This window comes from Pogona vitticeps, chromosome 1 (genome assembly GCF_051106095.1).
Source record: "Pogona vitticeps strain Pit_001003342236 chromosome 1, PviZW2.1, whole genome shotgun sequence".
NCBI lineage: Eukaryota > Metazoa > Chordata > Lepidosauria > Squamata > Agamidae > Pogona > Pogona vitticeps.
This window is the reverse complement of record NC_135783.1, coordinates 136,571,918-136,590,176: the sequence shown is the minus strand read 5'-3', so window position 1 is coordinate 136,590,176 and position 18,259 is coordinate 136,571,918. Positions and strand designations below refer to the sequence as shown.

Here is an 18,259-nt window from a genome sequence, read left to right as displayed (position 1 = left end):
ACCTTTTCGCTTCCTCTGCAGGCACTGGTGAAATGAATCAATAGCTACAGATAACATTTGTCGAGATACAAAGACAATGAGTCAAGCAGATTTTAGATGTAGCAGATCTAATTGTTCTGTGGGTTGCTCATTACCATTCAGCCCGCATCTCCCTTCTAAGCCTTAGTGACTCCAGAAGTAATTGTTTGTTAAGACTCTTAGAAGGGGGGAAATGAAAACAAAATTAAGGTGCATTTCAGAGCTAGAAATTTGACTGGATAGCAAACTATACACAAATCCTTCTTTGTAATTACACCTGAAGGGACAAAAGCAATTCAGAGACAGACAGGGCCAACCTACGCTGCTTCCGCAGAGGGAGGAAGCCAATTCAGACAGCAGATTTTTTTACATCATGAAAGCGTGACAGATTCAGTCTTCAGGAGACTTCTGCACTGTTGGGAGATTGGGGAGAAGGACTTATTAGGCCTGCTGCCGAAGTCTCTTGATTTCAGCTTCAGTCAAACGGTTGGGAAGCCCATTTGCTCTGCTCTGCCTCAGGCAGCAAAATGTCTCGGACTAGGGTGGCAGATATGGGGAGGTGGGTTGAGCCAAAAGAAACAGGATTTTGACTCCATGGAAGGAAGGAATTGCATGACAAGGAGACAACAGAAGGAGGGAAAAAAACATTGCGTGACTGCCTTACACATACCCCCCCCCCACTGTTGTTGCTGTTTTCAACTGAATTTTGGCCAATGTCTTTTAGCAGTTGAAGCTTTCAAGTCTTCCATCATCTATACAATGATATTCCTTACTTGAATGCTTTCTTTTCCGTACTATTTTGCTTCGTTTTGAGTAATTTCTGAATGGTCCAGATAAGGATAAACAAGTCTGGCCTCCAAAGGAAGAAGACAAGCTCATACCTCAAAATATGATGATGCCTGCTTTAACACTGCATATTAGACCACTGTTGACACATGTTTTGAGGTGGGATTGTGGGGTTTCTGTAATTGTATCATTCTTGTGCTTGCTTTCACCTGTTGTTTTCTTTTGGAATCATAACATAATGTTTCCTCCATAAATCAATGCAAGGTGTTTTAATCTTTGTTGTTGTTGTTGTTGTGGCATTCAATGAGACCGGAACACATTATGTTCCATAACTGGTATTACTGGATGAATTATGAGTCCTTGGATATTCAACAGCTTTTGTCTCAGGGATGAGGACTCCTCTCTTTTCCAGATTTTGATGAATTTACATCATACCTCAGCACTGGAGCAGACTAGCTAAGGCTCATAGGAAATGGAGGGAATCTTAGAACTGCCGAGCTGAAAGGGACCCCTGTGGATCATCAGGTTCAGCCCCTCTCAAGGAGGCACCGTGGGGGAATCGAACTCCCAACCTCTAGCTCCACAGCCAGGAAACAATATATGTAAGGCCATTTATTCCCTAATCCTTCTTTATATTTTTAAATATACAGTCTGTTTCCAATAACAGAGAGAGCGCTATTGCATACACCATGGTTTTATTTGCCTATGGAGACAATGTCTGACATGGATTTATACACTACCGAATATGAAGGGCACCATGAGAGGTTTCTATTTTTCCAATATACAAAACTGATAGTCATAAGTATGATGTCTTTTGTGTGATTTATAAACTGGTTTAGCATTCAAGTGACATGCTAATCTAGTCGTCATTGCATCTTGGATCATCAGTGTAGAATAACAGATGACTTCAAAAATCCATACCACCCTGTGGGAAATGTCTGAAGTGCAATCCCTTGTTTTGATCTGGCCACACAAAGGCATATGGAGCAGTTCCTATAGTAGGATATACAGAGGCACAATATCACAGCCTGTGGTATTTATGGAATGTTGAAAGAGCAATGAAAGGCCTGAGCTCAATTTTCAATTTGCACTTCATGGGGCTATTCTTAAGAACACCAATTAAAAGAAGAGCCTTTGAGGTTATTTGCTCAATATCCATTCTGGAACCTGTATTTCTCAAGCTGTATTTTCCTGTTGCTTTTTTCCGTTAGCGTCTGAGCATAATCCTTGTCTTTAATACATGGGAACTGCTAGACAGTGGAGTTGAGCAGGTGGGAAGAGAAACTCTTACTACAGTGGTGCCTCACTTAGCAATGTTAATTCATTCCGAATTTCATCGCTAAGCAAAACGCGGTTTCCCATTGAAATGCATTAAAAACTGGATAATCCATTCCAATAGGAACGAATTGCCATCCTTAACCGAAAATCGCCATAGGAAACATCGCTAAGCGAAACACGGTTCCCCAATTGAAATGCATTGAAACCTATTCAGTGCATCTCAATGGGGGAAAAAATACAACAACAAATTAAAAAAGAGTCAGAACAAAGTCAAATTTGGTTAACAAAGGGTTTATTAAGTGCACTTTATGATTTCAAACATTTTAAACAGTAAAGTTTAACTTTATAAATAACAGAAAAACATTTAAAAAACAGTAAACATGAGGCTGTTTAAATCATCGTTAAGCGAAACAGGGGACCCAAAATTTAATCGCTATGCGAAGCATGGTCCCAACCATCGCTAAGTGAAAATCGCCCATAGGGACCATCGCTAAACGAAGCACAATAACACTCCGAAAAAGTCATCGCTAAGCGATTTCATCGCTAAACAGAGCGCCCGTTAAGCGAGGCACCACTGTAAGTTATATTTCTTTTAACCTCACCTTTGTTTTCTTCCTGTCCTTTTTTGAATTTGTTTGTGAGACTCTGGGCATGATCAGAGGGGGAAATTTGGAGCGATCCAGGTCACATTTAAAAGACTCTTATTTTCAATGTAATCTATTTCATCTTGCCTGTGAGGAATATTTCCATTCACACTGCAGATATTTCTTCCTCCCTGACAAGGATCCAGACAGCACTTCAGATCGCTCCCTTTTTCCATTACTAAGGGCCCATCCTCTGCCCTTTTCCCCACCTTCTGTCCTAGCTGTTTTTACATGAGCTGTGGTGACTTCTCTCCTTTCTCCATGGTTGTTTAATTTACTAAGTGGCATAGCATTACGGCTCCATCAACCTAGTATGGATACTGTTTTATATCTGAAACACTCTGTGTCACTTAAAATAATGTTTTAAAACATTGTGGGAAGAGGAAACTAGAGGAGGAGGCTCCTTCGCCATCCTTTGTACTGTCACAACCCACTACGTACATCACAAGGCTGTCACTGAAGTGAATGATGCCCACAGCTTTATTTGGGAGCAAACCAAGCAACCGCACAGACTGCAGGATGGAATAATCAGGAGTGCTTCCAATCGCACCAAATAAACTGCAGCCCTAACACTGTGCCAGGTAAGATCGGAACAGCTTTCAAAAGAGGTGGGATGGGTTGCTTTTGTTTAAAATACGTGTGGTTGCTAGAAAACAGGGCAAACCAAAGTGCACCAAAAGCAAACCAAGTAACTAGCAAGCTGCGTGTCTTATCATCCCCTTTGTTATTTTCTGCCCTCACCCAGAAACTCATGGGAATTTGAGCATGCACTTTCCCCAAAGTATGCATTTTAAATGAAATTAGTGTATGCATTTCTGTTGTTTTTTAATGACTAAAGGAAGTGCACATTTTTTTTGAAAGGCATGCCTTTCTGATGCACATATTTAATTAGGTACAGTCTAAAAACAAACGCACAAAAAAAAGCAATGTCCCACTCAATAATGGGAATTGAAAAAAAATGAATGTGTGTCTTTCTATTTCCCATCAAAATTGGATGAAATTATTATTATTATTATTATTATTATTATTATTATTATTATTATTATTATTATTATTATTATTATTATTATTATTATTATTATTGTTATTGTTGTTGTTGTTGTTGTTGTTGTTGTTGTTGTTGTTGTTGTTGTTGTTGTTGTTTTTGATTAATGTGAATTGCTTTTCCATCCCAGCAAAGAACAAAGTTTGGTGAGTTTCACAAAAGGATAAACATGTGCCTAAATGGAAATAGTAAGACCCTCTGAGCATTGCTAGATTGCCAAAGCCCTGCTTCCAGTTGGCTTCCTGACCTAAGGACCTCAGTTCTCACTGTGGTTTTTGCTGGCTAGTTGCTCTTTGCCATAGATCTGTGGTTCAAAAGGCTTAAGGTTGTGGCACATGCCTTAGAAATGTACAGAAATGCAAGCAGGGGGCGTGGGTTGCTTTTTAAAGCAGAAGCAGAGCTAAAATTCTTGATTTGCCTGCTGCTCCCAGAAACCTCTGTGAAAAGTAAACTCAATTCTGGGCTCAAGTAGCAATTTGTGGAAGAACAATCCTACATGGCAAGGCTCGCAAACGGCCTTCTGTAAATTACCGATTCAGGCTCACACAAGTGTGATCTGCCTACAAGATGGGGGCAGGAAGAGAGATGAAGCTGACAGAATGGGGTGGAGGGAGAGTTGTGGAGACAGAGAAAAATAGCTCCGTAAGTTAGGTATCTGCATGCAGAGCCAGATTCTGAGAGTTCGATTCCTCACTGTGCCTCCAGAGAGTAGAACCAGCCTGGGTGGCCCTGGGCAAGCTGCATATTCCCAGAAAGTGCCCCCAGAAGAAGGGAAGTGGCAAACCAGTATTGACTTGACAGTACATAATTACGATTGTTGTTTACTTTTAACAAGGTTCCCCCTCCCCCCGGACACAAATCGCATCTATCCCGCAAAATTATAGCAGTTTGATACCGCTTTGGCTGCCACAGATCCATCTCATAGAGCTCTGGAACCTACAAGCTTGGGGCCCTGCTCAGAATTCTGAGAACTCTTCTGATAGAGAATTTATCTAACAAAGTCCAACGAAGGGCACAAAAACACCCTGAGAGAGAGAATTCTCAGTGCTTCACACAGTGTGAATCCTGAGATTTTATAGGACGGAGCCATGGCACTTAAAACTGCTGTTAACTGTATAGCGTAGAGACAAACTCTCACAGTAGACCCCTATAGACAATGACAGTGACTCAGACACAGGGGCTGGTGCTGTGCCTGAATTGCTATTAGTCAAAGCTACCACCTGTTTGCTTGTCCTCAGTGAACCCAGAAGCCGGTAGATGCAGATGAAGAAACAGAGCGTTTCAGTTCCTAACATCCCTCAGCCAGGAAGCGTCTTGAAATACATCAAGGTGGGTGTTGTGCAAGTCATTTCTAAACACGTTTGCCAAAAAAAAAAGTGTGTGTGTGTGCTTCTGAATCATTTCAAGAAATCACTCACCAAAAGATGGTAACTATGCTGCGGTTTTCAGCCTCTGCATCAAACTTGGAATGGTATTGTTTATTTAATACCTTATATAGTGTTACCTCTATTCCAGCAAAATATTGAGATTAATAAATTTTTTTGCTCATAATCTATTTAGAAGAAAATTTGGGTTAGCAAGAAGGTGAAAAAGAAAGAGGTATGTTTTTGTTTCATGTTGTTACATGGGGAAAGGGCAGGCTTTACGTTACTGTGATTCATTAGGACCCCCCCCCCCCCCCGCGACTGTAATAGTAGTCTTAGCCCTGTACATACTCATCTGGGAATAAGTCCCAACACACTCAGTTGGATGTACTTCTGGTAAGGCTACACATGATTTGATTGTATTAAAAGCTGCTTTGTTTCCTTTATTAAACCTCCCTCCCCTTTAAATTAAGGATCTGAGAGGGATTGCCTCACAACACTAATGGTCAAATAAGTGCAATGATAATCTTCTCAAAATTGTTCAGGGAACAAAGCCACGGCAAGCAGCCCTTGCTACTTGGAGGAAAGGACCACATCTGGTAGGGTTCCAGAAGCCAGAAAGGAATGCCATCACTTTCATCATCACATGCCTACTTTTCTGTAAACCAATTGCCAGGCCAGCTGTCTATGTGTAAAAGACACAGAAGATACTATAGGAAATAGGTAATTGGCCTGTATAGCAATCACCTTCCTGAAATTAAAACATCAGCTTCGGGATCCAGTTTTACTAAGGGCCGTTTCTTTATCATCTGTCGCATTTATATTACACTTTTCCTCCAAGGAGCTTAAGCTCCTCTTAGAGTTCCTACTTTCCCCCCCGTGCAAGTCTCCTCTTCCACACTGGCTCCTCAGAACATGAAGTAGGTCAGGCTGAGAGAAAGAAGGACTAAGTAGCCCAGGCTCATCTAGAGAGTTTGCCCTATACATATGAGTGATGACCGTCTGAAGAGGAGAGCTTCCGCTGCTGCCTGTGAAGACTGGGTTCCAGATTTAGTGGTGGGCCTCCAATCGCACATCCTCTTTTGACTGTCACCTTCCACGTGCAGAAATGTAGCTGTGTCAGCCTGTTGAAGCAAAAACAAGAGAGATTATGGCACCTTAAGGGCCAACAAGTTGTATTTGGCATAAGCTTTTGTGGGCTCCAGCCCACATGTTAACTGGCAGTCCTCTACATGTGGACTGAGGGTGACAAAAACATCAATAGAAGGGCAGACCTTGCATGCTCCTTCTGCTTAGACAGGTGTGTTGTTAGCTTTTACATGCTCCCTTCCTGTCTGAAATACTGTATACCTCATTGGCATTCATCATTTGTAAAGAACACTTTAAAACATTCTGAAGTGGTTCCCCTGTGGTTAAGTGTGCTACTTTTCCTGCAAAACAAACAAAAAAAAAACCCCAAACCCCAGTATACTCACTATATAAGCAGCATGACAGGTAAATAGGTGGAGAGGAAAATAAAGTTTCTTCCCTCATGGTCTACTGCAGACCTGGGCAAAGTGTGCCCGAGGGCCACATACGGCCCGCGAGCCGCTCCTGTCCAGCCCGCGGACAGTTTTGAACATTAAAACCATTTATAGCTTTTTGTCTAAAGTTGATCAGTTGCTTATCCTTAACATACCGCAAAAAAACTCTTTAGTATTTGTGAAGATTAACAAGTTTAAAATAAAAACAATCGTAACATCACTGTTCCATTTTATTTTTAAGTAAAGTTGTTCGGCCCCTGAACACAGTTCAGATTTTTCATGTGGCTCCCTCTATAGAAATTAATTGCCCATCGCTTGTCTTCTACCCCCTGATTTACCTTCTTCTTCCTGTCTCTCTGATCTAAATGGACATGAATGTCTAGTGCTTCTTTCAATGTTGTACTAAAGCCCTAATCTTACCAGTTCTTTATCACCAGTCAGGTGATTGGGTGTTAATGCTGGGCTTCCTCTCCTGATCCCTTGCTTGGGATCCTTAAGCATCCTAAGGAGGGCAGAGTTCCTGGTGCTAAGCATTTCTCTTGATGAGCCACTAAGGGTGTGTTTACATTAGAGAGCTGAATCGGAATGATTTGGTTTTGCTGTGATTGGATTCCCAGCTTGTATTACATTTGAAATAGCAAACAGTGCTCACACAGGAGCTGTGGATTGATTTGGGGGTTCCTCATTCATGCTGGTTGTGTGCAGGTCACATTCCAGCCCACAAGCACATACATCCTTTCCTTCCTTCCTGGTCCCACCTCTGCTAATCCTTTAATGGTTTGCAGCCCAGTGCAGTCCCATACCCTAGAACAGGAAGAGATACAGCCGAGAACCAAGAAAAAATGTTGCCTCCATGGGAATGCCTGTGCAGGTCAGTAAGACTTTGCTTGAAGGTCAAGGTGAAGCAGCTGAAACCCCCAACTGAACTGTATCAGAAATCTCCCTGATGGAGCAGGATTCTGATATGTGCAGCCAGGAAAGATCCACAGGAGGAGTTGGTGGATGTTTTGGCTGGATGCCAGGAGCCTGGAGTGGGGGAAGAAGAGTTGCAAGTGTCCCCCGATACGGTCCAGGAGGACCCAGAGAGGGAGTATGTGCCAGCGCAAATGTACCAACTGTTGTTTGCAGACAAGCCAGGTAGAACTTCCATGGCTCTCAGCCCAGGATCCTCTCTGGGGAACCTCCTCCTAAATGTCTGGGGGGGGAAATCTATTGAAATAGGAAAAGAACATAGAAAAGGTACTTCGTAGTCTCAGAACACAGAACATCAAAAGTCTGAACAGTAATTTTGCAGAATTCAACACGATTCGCAACTCAGAATGATTCTATTAGGAATCACCTTCTTCCTACCAGTCCTCAGTTACTCCTTTACTTTCATATAATGCATGCAGGAATTACTGATCTGTGGTGACATATCATTTTAAGCTACTTTAAACTAGTTTATGTCACTAGTGATTAGAAATTCCTGCACGTATTATTTGAACGTAAGGGATAGAGGTGGGATGACTGGTGAGAAGGAGGTGATCCCGAATGGAATCATTCTGAGCTGTGAATCATGATGTATTTTGCAAAATTACTTCAAACTTCTGATGTTCTGTATTCTGAGATGATGAGGTACCTTTTCCATGTTATTTTGCTATAGAAAGATTTCCAAAGATTTAGATGAGAGAGCAACTTCTGATCGAATCCTCCCATCATGAAAATGTAGCTCTCTAGAGTCAGAGAAAAAAAAGGCAATGTGGCAGCAAATCAACTGGACCAATTCAAATCAGCCTTATACATCATTCAGAGTTTTTTTAAAAAAATGAATTCACTTGTTTTATAATCAGACCAAATCTCATGGTATTTGATCATGTAGTTTTCCTCTTACTCTGTTCAAGTGGAAAGAGGAGTTACTTTAGTTGTGCTCTGACAATTTCCACTGAAATGGCTGGGAGCAGCACAAGAAAAGGACGTATTTAGAAGAAACTGGAAGACAGAGTGAGGCCACTCCCTCATGCAATACATTTGGGGTATCGTAAAGAGGCAGCACATTGTCAGTTATTTACTATGTTACTATCACATTTTTACCAGCAGAAATAGGGAAGAGTGCTTGTGGAGGTTTGTGGCTCCTGTATCAATATAAACTGGTTTGGGGGGGGGGGTTCAATGTACCATCATCCCTTCTGGTCCTGGGGCAGCAAGAGATCTTGGAGCACCTCTGGATGGGAAAGATCTCTGTGCCACTTGAACCTTTCTCCAATTTTTGTGTTATCCGCACAGCAACTCTGTGAGGTAGATCAGACTGAGTAAGGACGACCAGTCCAAATTCACCCAAGGGCTGGAACCTTGATTTCCCAAGTTCCAGTACAACATACTAACCATTACACCACACTGTCTGTTCATTTATTCGCTACAGTTATCTCAGCATCTAAGCTTTATAACAGCTGTGGGAGGTAGATGGGGTGAGAATGAGAAAGGGACTTACAGAAGTGAGCTGAGAGTGGAGAATCAACTAGCTCCCCACCCCTTAACCAGTTTCTAACAGAAAGGCAACACACACGGGCCAGAATTCACATTTGCTTTTCTTTTGTACCAAAAAGGGAAAAAAACATAACACTAGCAGGTGGTCATGTCTACCTAGGAAAGGTTTTCTTAAAAGGGTGTGGGACAGCCCCTGTCCCTATGGCTATCCCCTTGTTAGCCTTGCCATCTTTCATTCGCTCCCTTGCAGCCTCCCTCTTTCTCCCTCTCCTTCCAAATTATTCTGAATATCCCTTGAGGGGGAAAAAGGCCTCTTTTATCCTGTAAAATGTGATGTACCTGGATCAGACCACGCTGTATGTAGATGATAACACATTGCAGTTGGCTATAACAGGACTTTGGGGAGAACACCTCTTGCCCTGCTTACTGATCCCGTTTTGTACAGGGCTCTTAAAAACCAGCTAGTTCAAGGTCACATCTGGGGCTGACTCAGAAGTTTGGTTACATTTCTGTACCTTGTTATGATTTGGCTCTGCACAAAGGCCCTTGTTCTGCACAGTCACATCAACCCTTGCAATCAATATTTCTGAGGATTTCTGCTTTCTATATGAATGGCCTTCCCAGCTATTTTGCAATCTGGATGCTATACCTTGGTCATGTTTGCTGACCCAATCTGCTTCAGCTCCACACTGAGTCTTGATAAATTCCTAGTGTAGACAAAACATGAGGCTGCCTGTACTTGTGAACTTTCCTGAATATGGATTTTTTTTTAATGAAACAAGCATATCAAAATGGTTTGGACTTGGGTTTTCTTTCCCCTCTAAATTGAAACTGAAAGCCAAATGGTAGCTTTCTGTTTATACAAAAAGTTTGTGATAGGATGCAGTTCCTCATGTATTCAGCTGGGCAAGAGCCTTGAAAGGCCAGAATGTTTATAGTATGGATATATGATGTCTTTGGGCAAATGTGTCAATATGGGCTGAATCAGGACTGTTTTTGAGGCGACTACAGGGCTGAGCGAAGAGCTCATGGGCAGTCACAGAGCAAGGTGCCCCCCTTCAGATCCCTTATATTAAATTTGTCATTTGTGTGGATTAAAAATGTTAAAATAAAAAAGACACCATATGCTTAAGAGTGTAGAAAAGGGGATCCAGCTTATCAGTAGTAGTTTATAAGGAAGACACCGTGATAGTGCTGAAAGAGGTGACCCACAGTTCCTTCTTCCAAGGAAGCCCAAGACCTCTCATACACTTTCGCTCCAGTGAGGGTCTGAGCATAAAAGCTGCATTTCTTTTCTTTTTTCTTTTTAGCCATTGTGCAAACTTCACTTGGTCTAGCACCTTCTCTGGGTTTTATATCATCCCCACCCCCAAAAAACTGAGTTATGCTCCTAAGACGTGCCTACATCCCTGGATGCTGGTTTTGAATGTTTACTGTAGGATGCTAAGGTCAGTCTTTCTCTCCCTCCTGTCTGGCATTGGTTTCTCCTTTCTCAGCAGTCCAGTGGTGTCCCTGCCAGAATGTTATTAGGTTCTCTGGGCTGGAGGTGGACAAGTCATTCTGCCAGAAATAATTCTAGTGGCACTCTGTAATCCCACCCACTCACCCCCAGCCCTAATCATAGCTGTTTGCATTTTCCTATTCGCTGATTTCCTCCCTCTGTCAAGCATCTAGAGGTTGTGCAGAAGGATAAATGTCCCAAATCAAAATATGTGGGTAGGATGATCTGCCACAAAATAGTAACTGCCTGTTCCTTATCATACTGTCAGGGAGTCATGGACGTTCCTTCTGATTTCAAGTGTAACAAATGACAGACTTTAGCCAGGCATAGGAAAAAGCAATGTGTGTAAAACACACACACAGGGAGAGACTGTGTGACTCAAGTTCAAAAGACTTTGGGCGTGTGTTGAGCCCTTGTTTTTTCCCCCCAGGCCTAATCCTTTTCCATTTATCTCTGTAAATTCAGCTTCAGACAGTCAAATACAAAGAGAGCTCCCAGCTTTCTGTGTGAATCTAACATTCTTCTGAGCCATTGTTGGGTGCTATTATTTCCTTTTGTACTGCACATCACGGTTCCCAGCAAATTTGCCATAGAAAGGCGGCGAGTTATTCAAGACATGAATTTGCCTTGACGGTGTTCTAATGGAAAAGCTACATGACTGTTCAACTCTTGTGCCTTCCTTCAGGGTGACTCATCTCTCTTTGTTTTAGCCCTGGTGCTGGAACAAAGCACAGGGAAGGTGTGGGCCCAGAAGGAGGAAAAGGAGGAAGACCAAGCAAGCACGAAGCATGCCGGAACGCTTGAAAAGACGCTATTTGATCAGAATCGGTATTTCAACAGTCTGCAAATGGATGGGGATGAGGAAACCATGCTTTCTGCATTCAGTCAGCCTTCTCCCTTAGCAGTCGAATGTGCTGATAACGGAATCACCTGTCTGCCTAAAAACCAGATATATTCTTTCCAAATCTTAGCGGTTCTTCTTTTCATAATCACCTTTGCTTCCCAGTAGAAATTGCTTTCAGGAAACTGTCATTCCGCCCCCGCCCCTACAACACAAACACATGCACCACCACCCCACTTGACCTGTCACAATTATAAATTCGTTTATAAAATTACTTTGTTTGGAATGGCAGCCTTGGTCAGCGTGAAATACCTGGCAGCATCTCCTGACAGCCCTTCAGGAAATGATGCCACAGGCCTTCCTAGAGTTTAGGCGGCAGCACTCCATCCATGAAACGAGCCTCCATATGCCGATGTTGACATCATTGCCTTCAGCTTTCAGCTGCAGTTCCTAAAGGAATCAGTGGCTTCAAGGTCTCCCTTTAATTCAGCAATGAATTCCATAAATGTTGGTCAGATGTCCATTACCCTTAGCAGGATACGAGTTCACCCATGCTGTCCTTCAGATTTTGGAACCAAATTCTCATGAGTCAAAGTGGATGACTTTCTTCATATTGCAGTACTCCAAGAGGTACACTACACCTTATCTTCTCAGCTGACTTCTTCTCTGCTTATTTTGTACCAAAAACTGAAGCAGGCCTCCCATGTCCCGAGTTGGTCTTGAGTTGATTTGCTGTCCAGGTTTCTGTCTTTTTTTTGGGGGGGGGATACCTTGGGTTTTCAATGTTTCTTGGTTCTCTGTTTATATCTTCGTGGGTGGTACTGTGGTATTTTAATCATTGTTAACTGCCCAGAATAGTGCCCCAGCACTAGATGGGTGGGATGTAAATGCAATGAATAAATACGTAAATAATAAATAAAATAGGGAAGAGTACAGCCATGTTTCTTATGGGAAATCTACACTGGTGCTGAAGATCTGCAAAGCAGGCAAGAAAAGGCCACGCTCCACGTCTCCTTTTGTAGTCAGTGTGCTTATCCTCTCCATTCTGCTATCAGAAAAAAGTGGTGGTTTTTTCACCACACAGTACAAATTAATCCCCTATGTCAATTGTCACAAAAATCAGATCTCAATTTCCTATATCAAGACAGGAAACGCAGCACATCGATTGGGATTTGTACACCAATTTGTGCATGGCTCGGCATTTAAATGGATTTAAAAATGTTTGAAGTGTTTCAGTAGAACACTCATCATTTGACGTGTTGTAAGAAATTCAACCAAAAAAACAGGAGAGGGAGAAATAAGGGCAATACTGTAGTCCTGAAATAGTTAGAGGAGTCAGGGGGTATCATGCATGTGACTGGACTATGATTGATTTCACCTGAGGAAAGTGGAAGAAGGCTTTCACTTCCCTGTTTCAAGATGATGCTGTAGCTCAGATTGATTGTCACTCTGCACTTGGGGAAGTGGGAAAACTCAGCTGTTCTTTGGTTTCAAAGTCGATACGTGCTGTTTAGCAAAAACTCTGGCAGAAGTATGCCCCCCTCTCACACACACACCCCGATCTATCAGGTAGTGTTTGGCTTTGACTACCAGTCCCTATGGTTTCCGTAGGCCTGCTAGATTCTTTCCTATTGCCAATAACTGGGTCTCTGAAATCCTGCAGCTACAGCTGGGTCCCTTAAATTCAAAGAGAAGATCTTCCTGTTTATTATGGATAAGGAAGGGTGGTCCCGCAGCAAGAAAATACAATTTCTCTAAGAGTTTTCCAGATAATTTAGAAAGACTACAGATGCAGGCTATCTATATTGTGTCATTATGTGATTTATTCTGCTTGACAGTCCCGCCTGGAAATATGTCGGCAAAGATTTGTCCTAGAACAATGACTAAAACCTGAAGTATGAAACAAGGCCCTGTATTGGATGCATACCTTAATGTGGTGAGGGAGTCTGAATGTTTCCAAGAAGTCGAAAGCAAATGCCACCAAGAGGCCAGAATGGAGTACAAGCCTGAACTCTTAGCAGGGACACCCAAGGTTCACAGCTGAGGCAACAGACGAAGATGCACCCACCCTCATCAGGAGTAACAGATGCATTAGGAGAAGAGAATGGATAGTTCCAATGGTGATGGGGGTCGCCAAAACTTCTGGAGGGCAGCTATAGGGCAGCAGTGGTAGATGATGACCCCGGCAAAAGCTCTTTTACAGAAAACAGCAATGACTCTCAAGATAACGTTTGTTATTACTGCTCAGAAGAAGGCAATCGTAAAACACTGATGAAGCTTTCTTGCCATGAAAACCCAATGATGAGGCAGTCCAAAATGAAATAAAAATTAGTGCCAAAAGATGAGACTGCCAGGTTGGAAAGCACATCATCATCTACTGGGGAAGAGGAAGGGACAAGTATGAGTAGCACTGTCGCTAATGATGCGACTAGATTTAAGCCAAAAGGATGGCTAGTGGCTGATATGCACAGAGGCAAAAGGAAAGTCTGATGCTGCACAGCACATTCAATCGGAACATGGTTTGTGTGAAATATGAATCAGGGTAAATTGGAGGAAACCATAAAACAAGAAATGGAACATTTCAACATTGCAGTGCTTGGTGTTAGTGAACTAAAGAGAACTGGAACAGGACATTTTCAGTAAGACAAAGTGTTTTACTCTGGAAATGACAAACTTAAGAGAAATGGAGTGCCTCTAATAATGAAGCAAAATGTAGTACAAGCAATTAGGGATTATAATGAAAGGTCTGACCAAATAATATCCATCAGACTTCAAAGAAAACCTATCAATATTATCATAATTCAAGCCTATGTTCCAAGTACAGATGTTGAAGAAGATAAAACTAAAATCTTTTATGTAAGCTTTCAGGAGGACATTGTTCATACAGCAACTGGAACACAAATGTAGGAAACAAAGCAAAACCAAATTTTAGGCTAGAGGGTCAAATATAAAGCAGGAGAATGAAAACTTCAAGAATACACAGAATGAAAACTGTTTCTTGCGAAGACATGTTCCAAGCAACCAAGTACATGTGGAGATCACTAGATGGCCAACAGAAAAATCAAACAGACTACATAATTGGGATCAGGTGATGGAGAAGCCCTATTCTTTCCACCACAATTTGATGAAATTAATGTCCCCATAAAGAACAGGTCTGTATAATGAAACTCAACTGACCATGAGCCAGGAGAACTGTGGATTGAAACCAGCGATGTTATTGGGGAAGAATGCAAGAAAGCAATTCCTGTGGAAAAAAGGAAAGAAAAGCCTTAATGGACAATGGAAGAAACACTTAGAATTGTTAATGATAGTTGAGAAGCAAAAGAAAAAGGTGTGAGAAATAGGGTCAGAATCCTGAATTCAGCTTTTCAGCAATTTTCACATAGTGACAAAGAGAACTATTACGATGACCAGTGCAAATACAGTAAATAGAAGAGAACAACAGAAGAGGAAAAAGAACATATCTCTTCCAGAAGACCTAAGAAATCAAAGGGAAATTTAAGCCTAGATTAGGGATGCTGAAAGACTAACAAGGAAGCACACTATCTGACCAGGATAAAATAAGGAAAAGGTGGCAACATCACGCTGGAGACCTATACAGAAGAGATAAAAGGATGATAGGTTTATTTGAAGAAGAATCCTATGATGAAGAATATGCAATTCTAGAAAGTAAAGTGAAAGCTTCTCTGAAAGAACTGGGAAGAAATAAATCACCAGGAATAGATGGGATACAGATGGAACTATTTCAAGCCACAGAGACTGAATCTATCAAAATCCTAACCAGTATGTGCTAACAATAATGGAAAACAAAAACAATGGCCTACAGACTGGAAACATTCAACATACAGTCATGGCCAAAAGTATTGGCACCCTTGCAATTCTGTCAGAAAGCAACCCTTCTCTCAGAAAATTGTTGCAGTTGCAAATGTTTTGGTACTCACATGTTCATTTCTTTGGTTTGCGTTGGAACAACACACGCGCGCACACGCACACACACACACACACACAAAACCAAAGGAGAAAAGTCAAATCTGATACAATCCCACAAAGAAACCCACAAATCTACTGGCCTAAATTATTGGTGCCCTCTCTAAATTGTAAGAAATACAGTAATTGCTTTTCAAGCATGTCATGCTCCTTTAATTTGTATTTAGACATACCTGTCACAAGTAAGAAGTGTGGGCAATATAGTAATCATACTTGCAACCAGTTAAGATGGAAAAAAGTTGACTCAACCTTTGTGTTGTGTGTGACACTGAGCATGGAGAAAAGAATGAAATGTAAAAAGTTGTCTGTGCATTTGAGAGAACAAATTGTGGAAAAACATTGACAATCTCAAGGCTACAAGTCCATCTCCAGAGAACTTAATGTTCCTGTGTCCACTGTGCGCAATATCGTCAAGAGGTTTACAGCCCATGGCACTGTAGCTAACCTCCCTGGACGTGGACAGAAGAGCAAAATTACTGAAAAATTACAACAAAGGGTTGTTTGAATGGTGGATACAGAACCCAGATTAACTTCCCAACAAATTCAAGCTGATCTGCAGACACAGGGTACAATAGTGTCAGCTCGCACTATCCGTCGCCACCTGAATGAAAAGGGACACTATGGTAGGAGACCCAGGAGGACACCACTGCTGACACAAAGGCATAAAAAAGCAAGACTGGAGTATGCCAAAACTTACGTGACAAAACCACAGTCCTTCTGAGATAACATACTGGGGACACGAGACAAAAGTAGAGCTTTTGATAAAGGACATCATGGCACTGTTTACAGAAAAAGAAATGAGGCATTCATAGAAAGGAACACAGTCCCTACAGTCAAACATGGTGGAGGTTCAAAGATGTTTTGGGGTTGCTTTGCTGCTTCTGGCACTGGATGCCTTGACTGTGTGAAAGGTATCGTGAAATCTGATGATTACCAAAGAATTTGGGGGCGCAACGTGTCAGAAAGCTGCATCTCCACCAGAAGTCATGGGTCTTCCAGCAGGACAATGACCAGAAACACACTTCAAAAAGCACTCAGAAATGGTTACAAACAAAGCGCTGGAGAGTTCTGAAATGGCCAGCAATGAGTCCAGATCTGAATCCCATAGAACACCTGTGAAGAGATCTCAAAACAGCAGTTGGGAGAAGGCATCCTTCAAATCTGGAGCAGTTTGCAAAAGAAGAGTGATCCAAAATTCCAGCAGAAGGGTGTAAGAAACTCCTTCATGGGTACAGGAAGTGATTGATTTCAGTTATTTTTTCCAGAGGGGGTGCTACCAAATATTAAGTTAAGGGTGCCAATAATTTTGGCCAGTGCATTTTTGAGTTTCTGTGTGAGATTGTATCAGATTTGACTTTTCTCCTCTGCTTTGTGTGTGTGTGTGTGTGTGTGTGTGTGTGTGTGTGTGTGTGTGTGTGTGTGTGTGTGTGTGTGTGTGTGTGTGTGTGTGTGTGTGTGTGTGTGTGTTGTTCCAACACAAAGAAATGAACATGTGGGTACCAAAACATTTGCAACTGCAACAATTTTCTGAGAGAAGGGTTGCATTTTCTGACAGAATTGCAAGGGTGCCAATATTTTTGGCCATGACTGTACATTCCATTTCCCAAGAAATGTGATACCAAGGAGTGCAGTACCTGTAGGACCTTTGTTCTAATTTTCTATGCAAGCAAAGTGATGTTCAAGGTGTTGCAACCAATTTATTTATTTATTTATTTATTTTATTTATTTTATTTCTATCCCGCCTATCTGGTCATACTAGACCACTCTAGGCGGCTTACAATTAGAGCAACAATAAAATTATTAAAAACATTACAAATAGACAAAAATGGAAATCAAAGAATATAAAAGAAAAATCATCAGGGATTATCTGTTGGGAAAGCCTGCCTATACATCAGTGTTTTCAATTGTTTCTTAAAAATGCCCAGCGAGGGAGCCGCGCGAATCTCAGGAGGTAAGTTGTTCCAGAGGCGAGGAGCCACCGCCGAGAAGGCCCGATTTCCGGGCCTCTCTCGGCGTCAGGCTCCTCAGCCTCACCTCCTGGCTCGCACGGGTGACACGGGTAGATCTAGGTGGGAGAAGGCGTTCCACCAAGTATCGAGGTCCTAAACCGTTTAGGGCTTTGTAAGTAAGCATCAACACTTTGAAGTCGATGCGGAATCGGATGGGCAGCCAATGCAATGCGGCCAGAGTGGGCAAGATATGTTGGTATCTTCTCACTCCACTGAGTAATCTGGCCGCAGCATTCTGCACCACCTGTAGTTTCCGCAGCAGCCTCAAAGGTAGCCCCACGTAGAGCGCATTGCAGTGGTCTAATCTTGAGATTACAAGCGCACGTACCAAAGTGTTGAGAGCCCCCACATCAAGGTAGGGTCGCAGCTGGGCTATCCGCCGAAGATGGAAAAATGCGGTGCGGACCACGGACGCCACCTGGGTTTCCATAGTGAGTGCCGGGTCCAGATGAATCCCCAAGCTGCGAACCCCATCCCTGGCAGGCAGGGTCACTCCCCCAAAAATGAGGGAGTTTCCCAAATCCCCAACTGTGGGAGCGCCCACCCTCAGTACCTCCGTCTTGTCCGGGTTCAGCCTCAGTCCATTCTCCTGCATCCATTCCCGAACGGTCTCCAGGCAGCGCTGAAGGGACAGAACGGCATCTCCTGTAGTTGGAGAAAAGGAGATGTAGAGCTGTGTGTCATCCGCATATTGATGGCACAGGGCTCCACACCCCCTGATGACCCCCCCCCAGCGGCCTCATATAGATGTTAAACAGCATTGGGGAGATGATCGACCCCTGTGGAACCCCACAATTGAG

General features: G+C 42.5%; 1 long non-coding RNA gene across 2 annotated transcripts; it reads left to right on the top strand.

Annotated features, from left to right (window-relative positions):
• Positions 1–1,488: 1,488 nt before the first annotated feature.
• LOC144587475 (uncharacterized) lies at positions 1,489–17,303 on the top strand. Of its 2 annotated transcripts, XR_013542638.1 has the most exons (4): positions 1,489–3,307; positions 5,010–5,100; positions 10,432–10,569; positions 11,308–17,303. It is a non-coding gene; the product is annotated as an uncharacterized LOC144587475 (long non-coding RNA). The 2 variants fall into 2 exon arrangements; XR_013542634.1 differs by lacking the exon at positions 11,308–17,303 and having other exon boundaries at positions 10,432–11,214.
• The last annotated feature ends 956 nt before the right edge of the window (positions 17,304–18,259 follow it).